At 44.5% G+C, this 17,639-nt stretch overlaps 1 pseudogene; it reads right to left on the bottom strand.

Annotated features, from left to right (window-relative positions):
- Window positions 1-4,215: 4,215 nt before the first annotated feature.
- Window positions 4,216-17,639, bottom strand: part of LOC141201512 (uncharacterized) — a 38,220-nt pseudogene continuing 24,796 nt past the window's right edge.

Raw genomic sequence — 17,639 nt, 5'->3', positions numbered from 1 at the left:
ATGCATGGCACCCCTAATCCCTGTCCTGGTATGCATGGCACCCCTCATCCCTGTCCTGGTATGCATGGCACCCCTAATCCCTATCCTGGTATGCATGGCACACCTAATCCCTGTCCTGGTATGCATGGCACCTCTCATCCCTGTACTGGTATACATGGCACCCCTAATCCCTGTCCTGGTATGCATGGCACCCCTCATCCCTGTCCTGGTATGCAAGGCACCCCTCATCCATGTCCTGGTATGCATGGCACCCCTCATCCCTGTCCTGGTATGCAGGCACCCCTAATCCCTATCCTGGTACGCATGGCACCCCTCATCCCTGTCTTGGTATGCATGGCACCCCTAATTCCTGTCCTGATATGCATGGCACCCCTCATCCCTGTTCTGGTATGATTGGCACCCCTCATCCCTGTTCTGGTATGACTGGCACCCCTCATCCCTGTCCTGGTATGCATGGCACCCCTAATCCCTGTCCTAGTATGCATGGTCCCCCTAATCCCCATCAAGGTGCACATAAAAAATAAATAAACACTCCTACTCACCTCTCTTCTCTCTCCTCCAGCGCTGCGTCCTGTCTGCCTGCACTGATCTCTCCATGTGAGCCGAGCATGACGTCACTGCCATGCGCGGCTCACAAGGAGAGATCAGCTGCCGGAAGTCACTGCTCCCCACGCCGGGTCTGTGTGCGCGAGGAGCAGTGACTTCACTCTCCTTCATAGCCGGCACACAGCGGAGCCGCGATGCTCATTAAAGGGCATGAATATTCACCCCCTCCCCACGCCCATGGGCATGGAGAGAGGTTGAATATTCATGCCCTTTAACAGCGGGCACAGGAGATAGCCGGCAGCAGCCGCAGCGCGGCTACACTGTATACCGCTATTAAGGAGCATGAATATTCAGTGCTCCCCACGCTCATGGTCGTGGGGAGCAGTGAATATTCATTTTCTTTAGCAGCGGGGACAGTGTAGGCTGCAGCGGGCGGCTGCTGCCTCCTGTGCCCACTCCTCCACCGATACCGCTCCCCCCACACCCCACATAAATATACACACCCCCCAACATTCGGACTATAAGACGCACCCCCCATTTTCCTCCAAAATTTTGGAGGAAAAAAGTGCGTCTTATGGTCCGAAAAATACGGTATTTTATATAATGAGACTTATATGATTATATGAATGTTTGTAGTTTTCTTCATTTTCTATTTCATTGTGATGTCATTTCCTTGTTTTCTTTCTATATAAATGTTGTATTTCTATGTGATTGCCCACAATTGACAAAAGCTCTGGAGGAGCTGAAACGTTTTGCAGATCTGTGGATGTGGAATAAATGATTGACTACAGGTGAGTGCCGGGATCTCTTTCCTTTCCCTCTCCATTACTAACCTGAGGGCTTGAAGACAGCTGTGTTTTATGACAAATCACAGCTGTCATCAACCCTAACCACCATTACCCCGATCGCCACCGCACCAGGGCAATCGTGAAGAGCCGTGCAAAGCACCTGAATTGGTGCGCCATTTCTGAGGAGGCTGAGGGCTGGTATTTTTAGGCTGGGAAGGGCCCAGTAACCGAGGACCTTCCTACCCTGATAATATCCGCTCACAGCTGTCTGCTTTACCTTTGCTGGTTATCAAAAATAGGGAGGACTCCACATCGCTTTTTTAATTTATTAGCTAAACACAAGTACAGTAAACTCCACACACAGGGCACTAATTATATATCTCACGGATATCTATCATCTATCTCGATCTTTGCACATCTAACACCTAAATATCTGTCATTTCTATTCTGCACTCTCTTCCGGCACGTGTCACACAGACGTGTGTGCGGATGTCACACTTTATGTCATCTGTGTGCAGGACGTACTGACGTCCGAGCTGCCGGCAAAAAACGGACATGTCCGGTCCGTGTGACCATGTGCGCAGCCTATAGATTATAATGGGTGTACGTGTGTGTCTCCGGTACGTGTGAAGGGGGCTTAAAGGGTATGAGCACTTCTAGTATGAATTACCAGTAGGGGGCGTGACCACTTAAAGTGTCTAGGGCAGCATGAATGCCAGATACGGCCCTGAGCACAGCCCTAATAAAGTCATTAGAGCTGCAGATAAAGGGGGCTCGATCACAGCTCTGGATAGTGGGTTGTATGAGCCGGAGGTTATGAACATGGGTGACGATACTAATATATGCCGCACTCTAGATGGAGATCCTACTAATTCATACTATACCCCCTTACATTGTCTTTTGGAGGAGGGTTTGGTATCGGCTGTACTTAATGCCAAACAAATAGAACGATTAAAGGAAAATCACCCACAATGTCCAATATTTCATACATTACCGAAAACTCACAAAGAAGGAAACATCCATCAGTCTAGAGTTACATTCAATACTGGCTGCAGAGAAGATTCCTATAATATAGTGAATATTACCAGAAAACATTTACCTATGTTATACACCGACAAGGATCCAGCAACAAGAAAGACAACTGACACGTGGAGGACAAACACCAAAGGTTTCATTGAATGTGGGAGAAATAAATGTGGTTTGTGCAAGTCTGTGCACAAAGCAAAAATGTCTGCATCTACTAACCATAATAAACCCTATAATATCCGACATCTCATTAGTTGTAGCTCCACACGTCATTGACACCATACAATGTGAAGCTTGTCTGCTGCAATATGTGGGGGGCACGGTCAGACCCTTACGTCACCGCATTGGGGACACGTTAGGGACGTTCTTGGCCCCACAACACGTAATACATCTGCAGCATCACAACATCTCATACAACACAATAGGGATTAATCACTTTACAGTTGTGGGTATTGAATATGTCACCAGACCAGCTAAGGGGGGAGATTGGTATAAAAAGTACACCCCCGAGAAGCCTTGTGGATTCTGGAATTGGACTCCAGATTCCCCAGTGATATGAATCTTCCTTCAGACCTTGTATCCATTTACTGAATTGTGTTTTTTCCTCTTTTATAGTAATTATACATAATATACACATTATAGATGCAGACACTTCATTCTTCTATTGCACGGATGCTTTTTGTTGTGGACATATGATCGTCCATAGGGGTAATGTAGACATACTTGCACATGTCCATTTGGGGCTGGGGGTCTCCGCTGTGCATTAGACCCTATGATGTGTATAAGGAGCCGGTTACTGGTGATTTATTATGTCATGAAGAAGAACTGAACACAAATACCAGGTAGAAACGCAGAGATGTTTTGCTCCTATCTGTTTTTTAATGTTTCTATGATTTTAATTTGATTTGTTCAATAAAAGTTTTTGGTTTTATTCACACTGGAAAACAAGTGCTGGATTATCAGTAACTTTCTTTGTCCCGTCCATTCCTTCCCAACTGTGATTTTTCATCCAAGCATTGAGAGATGAGCTGAAAGCAGACATATTTTTCTATAGAGGAATGGCAGACATGGGTGTTGTCCACATAGAAAGCCTCTCCTAAATCCCATACACAAAAAAGCCGCCCTACAATCTGCCAGGACACATGCGGAAACATATGAAGCCTCCTGAGACTTTATACTCTGGAGTGATCAGACCAAGATAAAGGTTTTTTTTGGAACTGATGGCTTCAAAACTGTATAACATTGAAGAGGTGAGGAATACAATGAGAATGCATGGGGTCTACAGTGAGACCTGGTGGTGGCCGTGTCCTTATGTGCGGCTGCATGAGGAGCTACATTTCATTGATGGTATCTTGAATTCACAGATGTTCTGCTCTATAGTGACAGAAAAGATGCTGCCATCACTCTGTTCCCTTGGTAGGCCACTGTTACATTTCTGAAGAACAGGGTGACAGTGATTCAGTGGCCAAGTGTCTCCTGATCTGAACCCAACCAAACACCTATGGGGAATTCTGAAGAGACAAGTTGTCATCGCTCCATCCGGCATCCAGGCTCTAAGAGCTCGTTATCGAAAGAGAGATAAAAGATAGATATAGTATTGTCACTAACTTGTTCATTCCAGGCCTAGAAAACTTGGGGCCGTCCTTTAAAATTATGGAGGCCATACAAAATAATAGATGTAGTAGCTTTTGATGTGGGGTGTACTCATTTTTGCATCAACTAATTTGAGTAAAACTGAAGATTTTGTAATGATAGTTATATTATTACCTTTACTTTCATGTTTTGATTACAAAAAAAATGTTCTATGAAACTTAGTGTTGGCAAAATTGTAGAAATTGATCTTGTGTTCAGTGAGCTATTAAACAAAATCTTACTCATCAAAGGGGGTGTACTCATTTATGCTGAACAATGTTTATTAAACTTTATAAAACACAGTGAACATAATTACACTTTCTTTCCCGTATGACTTCTCTCATGTTTTACAAGGTGTGATTTATGTATAAAAGATTTCCCACATTCTCAACATGAATACGGCTTCTCTCCTGTATGACTTCTTTGATGTCTAATAAGATGCGATTTATATATAAAACATTTCGCACATTCTGAACAAGAAAATGGCTTCTCTCCTGTATGAATTATCTTATGAGCAGAAAGATTTGATTTACGCATAAAACATTTCCCACATTCTGGACATGAATACGGCTTCTCTCCTGTGTGAATTCTTTGATGTTTAACAAGGTATGATATACTTCCAAAACATTTCCCACATTCCGAACATGAAAATGGCTTCTCTCCTGTGTGAATTTTCTCGTGTGTCACAAGATTTGATTTCTCTGTAAAGCATTTCCCACATTCTGAACATGAATATGGGTTCTCTCCTGTGTGAATTCTCCGATGTTTAACAAGTTGTGATTTATCTGGAAAGCACCTTCTACATTGTAAACATGAAAAAGGTTTTTCCCCGGTGTGAATTCTTAGATGTTTAACAAGGTTTGATTTACTACTAAACCATTTCCCACATTCCGAACATGAAAATGGCTTCTCTCCTGTATGAATTCTCTCATGTATAACAAATTGTGATTTATATGTAAAGCATTTCCCACATTCTGAACAGGAGTATGGCTTTTTACCTTTGTGTTTTCTGAGTGTTATAAAATCTGAGCTTTTTGTAAATTTCTTGTCCCACTGAAATCTTGAATCCACTCTGCCCCCTGGACTTTTGGTAATAATGTGAGATTGCTCAGGAGATGATTCCTCATGATTAGGATTATAAGAAAGTGAAGTGCTGTGAAGTCCAGGAGGTGCAGGAAGGGTGATGAGGTTTTCTCCATTAGAGTGCTTCATGATATCTTCTTTTTTACAATTTAGTGATGAACCGTTATTCTCACAAGGATTTCCTATCAGGATGAAAGATAAATTAGATGTGAGTTTTTTCTTCAACACAAAAGAGATTTCTGAATGTATTTTCTGGAGCTCACAATGAAGACCCTCGTCAGTGAAAGTACCGGGAATAAGGAAGACAACTACATGCCATAACATTAACACAATGACGGGTAAAGTGAATGACACTTATAAACTGGTGACATTGGCACAAGTCAGGGGTGGCAGAGATTAGACAGCAAATAGTTCTTTAAGTGGTAATTACTGATGACCGGTTCCCTTAATGTACCTCCGGTGCCATTTCACTCTCAAGCTTCGTATCTTGCCCTCAGTATAAAAGTGTCCACGTAATTAAAGAAGTTGTCCACTACTATTAAAAATGCCCCCAATGTAATTAACCCGTTGAGAGAAGATTTTTTTAATTACCTTGCTTTGTCTTTATTGGCTGTGAGCGGCGCTATCGCTGGCCACTCACCGGCATCACGCGACCCCCGGCCTCAGCCGGCTCTTGCTTCCCCTGATGTCACGTCAAGTGAGGCGTGACTTGGTGATGCGATCCCCGCGGTGGATGCCGGGCTGTGGGTGGGGTTTCACCGTGCGTCACATCCAGCATCCACCGCGCACTTTCCCAATGAATGCAAGGTAATTGTGATTCACAAAATGTTATACAATTGAACAGTGAAGAAAAAAAAATTTAATTTTTACCACTATAATGTTGTTTTAGCCCCAGATTTTACATTTTCACAAGGGAAAATGGGTAAAAATGACCACATAATTTTATACAATTTCTGCTGAACGGGGCAATACCCCATATGTGTCTGTACTGTACTGCTTAGCCACATGGCGAGACTCCGGAGGGACGGAGCAATATTTGACTCTTGGAGAACAAACTTTAGTAGAACAGTTTGCAGACTCCATATACAGAGCCCCAAAGTGGCAGAAGAGCAGAATCCCCCCTCAAGTGACACCAGTTTGCAAATTACACCCTATGGAAATTTATCTACAGGTGTAGAATTTGACTCCATGGGTGCTTTCCAGAAACGAGCAGTAATGGATGTTGTGAAGTGAAAATGCAAATATTCCCTTATAGTGGCCAGTACATTGTAGTGTCCGGTACATTGCAGTGCCCTTACGTTGTAGCGCCCAGTACATGATTCCCAGCTAGTGCTTTCTGGAGAAATAAATTGCCTCTCCCCGCTACAGTAATGCCAAACATGTGGATGCTAACTGCACACTGTGGGTCCCAGGAGGAGGGGGCATTTGGATTTGGGAGCCCAGATGTCACTGGATTTCTTTAAGTGGGAGCCAAGTCACTTTCCAGAGCCTTTGTGCTACCAGTAATATGGACACCCCCTATATTACCGTTTACAGATGATGAACCTGAGTGGGGACTTGATTTTCTGTGGGTTGAGTAGAGGCTCTTAATGGTGGCATTTTGGGGTACAGAACATTTTGGATCATATTTATCCTGTGCTGTACGCTGAACACTTACAGTGGGTACGGAAAGTATTCAGACCTCTTTAAATTTTTCACTCTGTTTCATTGCAGCCATTTGGTAAATTCTAAAAAGTTCATTTATTTTTCTCATTAAAGTCCACTCTGTAGACATTTTTGCAAATTTATTAAAAAAGAAAAACTGAAATATCACATGGTCATAAGTATTCAGACCCTTTTCTTAGACACTCATATTTAAGTCACATGCTGTCCATTTCCTTGTGATCCTCCATGAGATGGTTCTACTCCTTCATTGGAGTCCAGCTGTGTTTAATTAAACTTATAGGACTTGATTTGGAAAGACACACACCTGTCTATAGAAGACCTCACAGCTCACAGTGCATGTCAGACCAAATGAGAATCATCAGCTCAAAGGAACTGCCCAAGGAGCTCAGAGACAGAATTGTGGAAAGGCACAGATCTGGCCAAGGTTACAAAAGAATTTCTGCATTACTCAAGGTTCCTAACAGAACAGTGGCCTTCATAATCCTTAAATGGAAGAAGTTTGGGACCACCAGAAGTCTTCCTAGACCTGGCCGTCCAGCCAAACTGAGCAATCGTGGGAGAAGAGCCTTGGTAGGAGAGGTAAAGAAAAACCCCAAGATCACTGTGGCTGAGCTCCAGCGGAGTAGTAGGGAGAAGGGAGAAAGCTCACAAAAGTCAACGATCACTGCTGCCCTCCACGAGTCGGGCCTTTATGGCAGAGTGGCCAGATGGAAGGATCTACTCAGTGCAAGACATATGAAAGCCCGCATAGAGTTTGCTCAACAACACATGAAGGACTCACAGACTATGAGAAATAAGATTCTCTGATCTGATGAGACGAAGATAGAACTTTTTGGTGATAATTCTAAGCGGTATGTGTGGAGAAAACCTGGCACTGCTCATGACCTGCCCAATACAATCCCTACAGTGAAACATGGTGGTGGCAGCATCATACTATGGGGGTATTTTTCAGCTGCAGGGACAGGACGACTGGTTGCAATTGAAGGAAACATGAATGCAGCCAAGTACAGAGATATCCTGGATGAAAACCTCTTCTAGAGTGCTCTGGATCTCAGACTTGGCCGAAGGTTCATCTTCCAACAAGACAGTAACCCTAAGCACACAGCTAAAATGACAAAGGAGTGGCTTCAGAACAACTCTGTGACCATTCTTGACTGGCCCAGCCAGAGGCCTGACCTAAACCCAATTGAGCATTTCTGGAGAGTCCTGAAAATGTCTGTCCACCAACGTTCACCATCCAACCTGACGGAACTGGAGAGGATCTGCAAGGAAGAATGGCAGAGGATCTCTAAATCCAGGGGTGAAAAACTTGTTGCATCATTCCCAAGAAGACTCATGGCTGTACTAGCTCAAAAGGGGCTTCTACTCAATACTGAGCAAAGGGTCTGAATACTTATGACCATGTGATATTTCAGTTTTTCTTTTTTAATAAATTTGCAAAAATTTCTACATTTCTGCTTTTTTTTCAGTCAAGATGGGGTGCAGAGTGTACTATAATGAGAAAAAAATGAACTTTTTAGAACTTACCGAATAGCTGCAATGAAACAAAGAGTGAAAAATGTAAAGGGGCCTGAATACTTTCCGTACCCACTGTACATCGGGGTTTCCATCTAAATCTACAAAATACATGATTCAGATGACACCCCCGAGGGATCCATTCAGAATAATGAGGCAGCAGAGTTACACCGGACTCCGTCTAGCCTCCGGTCGACTGCGCTTTTATGCACGCTGAAAAAGATGGACATCACTGGATCATAGGCCAGACGGCGTCCATTATACGGAATCTTCCCCCGGGGTTCTGTCCGAATCGCAAGCTCAGTCATTTATATGGCAGCATGAGACTTGTTTAAGAATAATATGAAAGTAAAAGATGGAAGTAATATTAAAAAACACAATTAGGAAAATTAAAAATGTGCTTATTAAATCATTAAGAAGAGGTGTGAATGCGGCCCAGTTATTCATCGGTGCGCAACCGGACTCTGTACAAGAGCAGCCGCGCCATCACCGGACGCTTCTGCTGTGATGTGGACGGCGGATAAAGCTTCACTGCACCGGAGACTTCATACAATATCACACACCGGTCATCATCAGGCACCGCTAATCATAGTCACATGCCAATCATCATCATCATACGCCAGTCATCACCATCACACGCCGCTAATCATAGTCACATGCCAATCATCATCATCATACGCCAGTCATCATCATCACACGCCACTAATCATAGTCACATGCCAATCATCATCGTCATACGCCAGTCATCATCATCACACGCCGCTAATCATAGTCACATGCCAATCATCATCGTCATACGCCAGTCATCATCATCACACGCCGCTAATCATAGTCACATGCCAATCATCATCATCACACGCTGCTAATCATAATCACATGCCAATCATCATCATCACACGCCGCTAATCATAGTCACATGCCAATCATCATCATCACACGCCGCTAATCATAATCACATGCCAATCATCATCGTCATACGCCAGTCATCATAATCACACGCCGCTAATCATAATCACATGCCAATCATCATTGTCATACGCCAGTCATCATCATCACACGCCACTAATCATAGTCACATGCCAATCATCATCGTCATACGCCAGTCATCATCATCACACGCCGCTAATCATAGTCACATGCCAATCATCATCGTCATACACCAGTCATAATCATCACACGCCGCTAATCATAATCACATGCCAATCATCATCGTCATACGCCAGTCATCATCATCACACGCCGCTAATCATAGTCACATGCCAATCATCATCGTCATACGCCAGTCATCATCATCACACGCCGCTAATCATAGTCACATGCCAATCATCATCGTCATACGCCAGTCATCATCATCACACGCCGCTAATCATAATCACATGCCAGTCATCATCATCATACGCCAGTCATCATCATCACACGCCGCTAATCATAATCACATGCCAATCATCATTGTCATACGCCAGTCATCATCATCACACGCCACTAATCATAGTCACATGCCAATCATCATCGTCATACGCCAGTCATCATCATCACACGCCACTAATCATAGTCACATGCCAATCATCATCGTCATACGCCAGTCATCATCATCACACGCCACTAATCATAGTCACATGCCAATCATCATCGTCATACGCCAGTCATCATCATCACACGCCGCTAATCATAGTCACATGCCAATCATCATCGTCATACGCCAGTCATCATCATCACACGCCGCTAATCATAGTCACATGCTAATCATCATCATCACACGCCGCTAATCATAGTCACATGCCAATCATCATCATCATACGCCAGTCATCATCATCACACGCCACTAATCATAGTCACATGCCAGTCATCATCGTCATACGCCAGTCATCATCATCACACGCCGCTAATCATAGTCACATGCCAATCATCATCGTCATACGCCAGTCATCATCATCACACGCCGCTAATCATAAGTCACATGCTAATCATCATCATCACACGCCGCTAATCATAGTCACATGCCAATCATCATCGTCATACGCCAGTCATCATCATCACACGCCGCTAATCATAGTCACATGCCAATCATCATCGTCATACGCCAGTCATCATCATCACACGCCGCTAATCATAGTCACATGCCAATCATCATCATCATACGCCAGTCATCATCATCACACGCCACTAATCATAGTCACATGCCAGTCATCATCGTCATACGCCGGTCATCATCATCATCATCACACGCTGGTCATTATTACACACCTGTGGAAACTTCTACAGGAATCTCCTCCTTCCCGTCACTCACACACGGCTGATCCCCCCTCGTCATCGCTTCTTCTTCTGTCTCGTCCTTCACTTTATTCTTAGTCGGATCTTCCTCCTGATATATCAGATGTAACAATCAGCACAATACAAGAAACCACCAAAATCTGTGACATCTATGACCTCGATCAGAAATGTCCCCCCATATACAGATCCGGTACAGGGCTCAGCACCGTCTACCTGATGACTCTCCGGGATGTTGTGATTCTCCTCTGGACAGTCCTGGGGATACAGAGGACGGGGACATCTCTCTGGTGGATTTCTTTCCATGAGTCCATCTGTAGGAGACACACAGTGACAGAATACAGTGACATGTAAAAGTTTGGGCACCAATGGTCAAAATTACTGTTATTGTGAACAGTTAAGTCGAAGATGAAATAATCTCTAAACGGCCTAAAGTTACAGATGACATTTCCTTTGTATTTTAGGCAAAACAATAAATAATAAACTATATATATTTTCATCTTTTACATTTAAAAAAAAATTCAATAAGGAAAAATGGGCAAATGCAAAAGTTTTGGCACCCGGCAAGGTTAGTACCTAGTAGCGCCCCCTTTTGAAAGCATCACAGCTTGTAAATGCTTTTTGTAGCCAGACAATAGTCTTTCAATTCTTGTTTGAGGGATTTTCATTCATTCATTCATTCTTCCTTGGAGAATTCTTCCAGTTCCGTGAGATTCTTTTGTCGTCTTGCATCGTCTGCTATTTTGAGGTCTAGCCACAGATTTTCAATGATGTTCAATCAAATCAGGGGACTATGAGGGCTATTGTAAAACCATCAGCTTGCGCCTTTTGACGTGTGTTTAGTATCATTATCATTTGCCATCCTCTTTTCACCTCCAGCTTTTTTGCAGATGGTGTTATGTTTGTATCAAGAATTTGCTGAAATGTCATGGAATCCATTCTTCCCTCTACCCATTCCCTGTGCCATTGGCTGCAACACTACCCCAAAGCATGATTGATCCACCACCATGCTTAATGGTTGGCGAGATGTTCTTTTCCTAAAATTCTGTGCCCTTTTTTCTCCACACAACTTTGATCATTGCTCTATTTTAACCTCATCGGTCCACAAGACTTGTTTCCAAAATGCATCAGACCTTCTTAGATGTACTTTTGCATACTTCTGACGCTGAATTTCATGGTGAGGTCGCAGGAGAGGTTTTCTTCTGATGACTCTTCCATGAAGGCCATATTTGTGCAGGTGTCTCTGAAGAGTACAACAATGTACCATGACTCCATAGTCTGCTAAATCTTTCTGAACGTCTTTTGCAGTCAGGCGGGGGTTCTGATTTGCCTCTCTAGCAATCCTACTGAAAATTTGCTTGGTCTTCCAGACCTTATCTTTACCTCCACTGTTTCTGTTAACTGCCATTTCTTTATTACATTTTGAACCGAAGAAAGGGCAACTTGAAAACGCTTTGTTCATAGCCTTCTCCTGCTTTGTGGGCCTCCACCATTTTCAGAGTGCTAGACAGCGGATACCTTGGTTGATGAAATCGGTCTTGTGGTTCTTGTGTAATCTTTACTTTCAGTTTGGAGATAATGATATGCTCGTGCTCCGGTGCAGCCTATGGGGGGCGCTCTATCTGGGTTTCTGCTTACATATTCATCTGTATGCTCTTATGACAGCTCACTTATCGTTCACTGACCTGCCTCCTATTTTACATAATGCATCTAGTAGTGCGTGGCTAGGTAAAATAGGAGGCAGGTCAGTGAAGGCACAGTGAGCTGCCATAAGAGCATACAGGTGAATATGTAATCAGAGCACCAGATATAGCGCCCCCCACAGGTCGCCCTGGAGCACAGGCATATCATTATCTCCAAACTGAAAGTAAAGATTACACAAGAACCACAGGACATCAAAAAAGGTATCATTTTAATCAGTGTAATGTCGCCCACCTGTCAGTCTATGTAGTTTGCTAAGCACAATCCTGCTGACAGGTGCGCTTTAAGTACATAATGTGGAATATCTCCTGAAAAAAATGAATAAAGTGAAACAGGTTTTTTTGTATAGACTCATGTTAAATACAAAAGAGCAAATGATAATTTAAAACAAAAAACAATGGGAGGGAAAAATAGAAAAATCTAAAGCTTTCTGTGTCACTGGTATTTCCACCTTTACCTTAATTTAGTATGGAAACACATTTTTACTCGCCTGTGGTAAATCACAAAATAGATTCTCCTGTGATTGTCAGTGCCCATGTGACAAGAATTAGCCAATGAATGATGACTTCAGTGTTTTAAAAAGCCACATGGTAGGCCCTGTTCCTTTGTCACAATGGATTAGACAAAGGAGCTGCTTGAGGACATCAGAACTCCTATTAGCAAACACAAGACTTCCAAAGGGTAGAAGGCCATCTCCAAAAACCTTGGTATCCCAGTTTCAACAGTGCGCAATGTCATTAATAAGTTTGCCAAGCATGGAACCGTCAAGAACCTCCCTGGAAAGAGGAAAATTGGCAAAAGAGGTCTTCGAAGATTGGTGGAAATAGTGGAAAAAAAAAACATCACGTCAAACATCCAAAGACCTGAAGGCCAACCTGGAATAGTCTGGGGTAATGGTTTCAAAAAGTACCATACGCCGCACACTAAACCAAGCACAGCTTTATGTCCGAAGGCCAAGGAAGAAACCATTGCTGAATAAAAGACATAAAAAGGAACGACTGATCTTTGCCAAAGAGTACCTTGACAAGCCTCAATCCTTCTGGGAAAATGTTCTGTGGACAGATGAAACAAAAATAGAGCTTTTTGGCAATACAAAGAAACAGTTTGTTTACAGACGACGCAATGAAGGTTATATAAGGAAAGAAAACCTTACCAACACTTAAGCATGGTGGAGTATCCACAACGCTGTGGGGTTGCATTGCAGCATCTGGTACTGGAGGCCTTGACCATATCACAGGAATCATGAAATCAGAGAATTATCAAGAGGTTTTAGAGCGAAATGTCCTACCCAGTGAAAGAAAATGTAGTTTGAGTCAAAGATCATGGGTCCTCCAGCAAGACAATGACCCAAAGCACACATCCAAAAGTACACAGGAATGGTTGAAAAAGAAAAAACATGGACTGTTTTATAATGGTCAGCAACGAGTCCAGACCTCAATACCACTGAAAATCTTTGGGGTGAGCTGAAATCTGCCGTTGGGAAAAAGAACCTGCAAACACTCAAGAGCTCGAACAAACTGCAAAGGAAGAGCGGGAGAAAATCCCAGCTGAGAAGAGCAAGAAGCTTATAGATGGCTACAAGAAACGTGTGGAGGCCGTCAGCAATGCCAAAGGGTGGGCAACCAAGTATTAATTACTTGAAGAACAGAGGGGAATGGGGTAAAGGAATAGTCCGCTCACCCAACGTTGATTAGCAGTCTTCATCCAGTCTCGGACGTGGAGACAAACAGCAGAAAATAGAATAGAATATCTATGGATCTCTTTTGGTGACTTGCTACTACAGTTTCTAATGTGATCAATAAACTTTGCTTTTTATATTTTTGGCTACCGCTGGAGGAGGTTCTTGTTTTTCTGCCAAGTATTAATTAGGGGTTTAGGGGGGCCTTTATTGCTGCACATGCTGTTTATTCGGTTTCTTCTTTGAAATTGCCACAAGGAGGTTAAACAATGTTCTATTGTTGTATTACTTTGGACCACCAATTAAAAAATCCTAAGGATATACTGTAACTTTCATTATTTCTGGAGATATTGTACAGGCCATGAAATAAATGAAGGGATGCCAATAATGGTGATCAGCAGTGCACAGAAGCCCAGTCACTGAGCAGCGGGAGAAGCAGGTCCTCCGAGCCGTCACCACATGGATTATAGGAGGACTCCCAACACAGATTTATGTCATAGTCACAGGATAATGAATAAGGGACACATGCCGATTCCCCATGGGGGGTCGTCTGAGGAGTTTTTTCCTTCTGAGAACTAGAAATAAGTAAACCTCCGGCTATTTAACCTCTTTATTGTTGAAAATAATAGCACCCGAGGAGTCTATGTGAGGGGGTCCCGGTATGAGCCCATCGGGGTCTTCACTTTATAGTTATTTTCAGATGGGATGACCGAAAAACATCTGTTCTAATAAAATATACATTTTCCTATAAAGTATTTAATCCCTTCCCAATATCCAGCATCTACCTGTAACGGCAGCGATCGGCGCTTAAACTCTGACCTTTGCGATTAACCCCATGAATACATAGTTATATAGGTGTAAATAAGACTCAGGTCCATCAAGTCCAACCGGTCTCCACGAGTTCTACATTCTTTTTCAATTATTTTAACCTACAATGACATTCACTTTGAGAAAATCATCCGGCCCTTCTATAAATGCCATTTCTCTTGATTTAACAAATCTAATCGTCTGGAATAACTAAGAAGAAAAGCTGTATTGTCACAGGTAATACATTGCGATCACAGGTTTTTATACCTGTATTACAGTCGTGAGGCAGTGAGGGGAATTATATGCGGGGGACGGTATGTATCCCCCAGGATGCTCATAGAGACACATTGAACCCGCTGGAGTGCACTGGAGTCACAGAAACACCTGTGGCTGCAGAGCAAAATAAAAGGAAAGTTTGGACTTGGTGAAACTATTTGACCAAGTTGGATTTAAGAAAACCCAGCGTGGGCTTTTATTTTGGGAGTGATCTGCAGGTGGCAGTGGGGCGGTCCACTCCCTCCTGCCGAGTCTTACAAGTGGCTCATGGCCACAGAATCCATTAAAAAACCTTCAGCAAAGGTTTGGGTGTGTCAGTGGTTTGTTTGCTAAGCTGCAGAGCAGGAGGCGCTGTACAATGCAAGCCTGGGTGAAGGTACAACAAAGGCCTGTGAAGGCAACGTAACTGGCGCACCCGAGTGAAACGGCGGCAGGTTTACACGGACTGTTTGGATCACCCGGCTGCGATCCGGAGGACATTGTGCAAATAAAGACATTTAAAGTTGAACTTTCCTTGGGTCACCGCCCCATTACAATATGGTGGAGAATGCGGGCAGTGTGAACTGAGGCATACCCCAAAACCAGCATGTCTGTGATCAAGTCTGCAAAGCTACAGCTCAAGCCTGCTGACAAGCAGGAGCTACTAAAGCAGTTAGTACTCACCCAGCAGCACCAGCATCTCCAGAGGCAACAGCAGGATCAGCAACAGCAGCGCACTAATGACTTAATCGTGCAGCAGATTGCGGCTCGGCGAGAGACGCCACCAGCACCGACCCCGGAAAGTTGTGAGGTCCGGGACAAGGTCCGCTCAGTCTTGAGGAAGCCGAGTCCGGAGGATGACGTAGAAGCCTTCCTCACCATCTACATGCACACCACGGAGTGGGAGAACCTGCCAACTTCCCAGTGGGCTGACGTGGTGGCTCAGTTTCTGATAGACGACGCGCAGAAGGCCTACTTTGGCCTGAGTTGCGATGATGGCCAGGACTATGGGAAGCTGAGATGTGAGATCCTTGCCCTACTGGGAGTTAATACATATTTGAGAACCCAACGGGTGTTTTCATGGACCTTTGTGGAGGCCGGGACCGCCAGGTCTCAGGCATATGACTTGCTGCAGCTAGTTAAAAGGTGGCTCCAGCCTGAGACTTTGACTCTGGCCCAGATGGTGGAGAGGATCATGGGTGATCGGCTAGAGAGAACTCTGCCAGCAGCTATACAGAGTTGGGTGTGGCAAGGGGACTCGGGCACTTTAGACCAGGTGGTTAGCCTGATCGGGCGGTGCACGGCCACTCAGGACTTCATACGGGACTCTGCCCCACTGCGACTATCACGCCGGACTCTGCAAGCCCAGGAGCCGGTGAAACGGTTGCGTCCCTCTGCTGGGGACTGTGGGTTCACGCGCAGAGTCTCAATGTATGCCCAGACAGTCTGCACCGTGACTGCAGACGATGCGGGCAGCAAAACCCAATTGTGCCAGGTACTCATCAAAGGGTACCAGAAGGAGGCTCTCTTGGACTCAGGGAGCCTAGTGACTCTGGTCCATGGGTCACTGGATGCCAAGGAGAACCCCAGTGGACGGAGGTTACTTTTTCCACCCCGTGTGGGGAGATGAAACATGTGGTGGGAGTGGTCAAGACCCTTCCTGATCGGACTGTTTTGGGAAGATACTTGCCCCTGTACTGATCCCACTCTAGCCAGCACACGAGAAAGGGTGGTAGAAATAAATGGGGTGCCTCAACAACCAGGTGCAGAGGTGGTTTTCCCGCGCATGGCTGTCAACCAGGATCTATTATATAGAGTTGATAAAATCTGGGATGAAGTGGTGGAATAGCTGGCAGTACTACAGTCGTACCGCTGGGCGGTGCTGGAGATGGCTCACACACAAACACACACACGCACACAAACACACGCTGGGTGGACACCTAGGGGTGAAAAAAAAACGCAAGAATATATTTTGCAGCGGTTCTTTTGGCCCAGGATTTATGCCGAGGTACAGAGGCATTGTGAGTCGTGTCCCAAGTGTCAACTTACCACACCCACTGCAAATTTCCGGACTCCATTGGTACCTCTACCCATTATAGGAGGTACCTTTTCAGCGGATTGCGATGAATCTGGTGTGGCCTATAGTAAAATCTTCCCGTGGCCACCAACATATTTTGGTGGTAGTAGATTATGCCACCCGTTACCCGGAGGCAATATGTATCCCCTGCGAGCTGTTTGCCATGTTCTGCCGCCTTGGGCTACCCAAGGAGATCAAGTGGCAAGGGCCAAATGAAGTCCGGGAAAAGGTGGGGGAGGTGAATTACCGAGTGTACCAGCCCGGAAAGAGAAAACCGGAACAACTGTATCATGTGAACCTGCTAAAAGCCTGGAAAGTCCGGGAATGTTTGATTATGGATGAGACGCCAGTCGTACCGTCTGGGAACCCTCTGACACCGGCCAGGGACGAGGTCGGGTGTGAGGTTAAGATAAGTGATGCTCTCACTAAACAGCAGCGATGGGAGGCTCGGAATTTGATGCAGCAGAATACAGACGTATTCTCAGTATTGCCTGGGCATGCATCTGTGATCCGACATGACACTGTCACCGAGCCCCGAGTAAGGGTACGAGTGAAACCGTACTGTGTACCAGAAGCCCGTAGGCAAGCCATCGCGGCT

This window comes from Phyllobates terribilis, unplaced genomic scaffold (assembly GCF_046119375.1).
Source record: "Phyllobates terribilis strain yellow unplaced genomic scaffold, ASM4611937v1 Scaffold_117__1_contigs__length_5270597, whole genome shotgun sequence".
NCBI classification, from domain to species: domain Eukaryota; kingdom Metazoa; phylum Chordata; class Amphibia; order Anura; family Dendrobatidae; genus Phyllobates; species Phyllobates terribilis.
The sequence above is the reverse complement of the archived record's forward strand: the minus strand, read 5'-3'. Positions and strand labels throughout refer to the sequence as shown.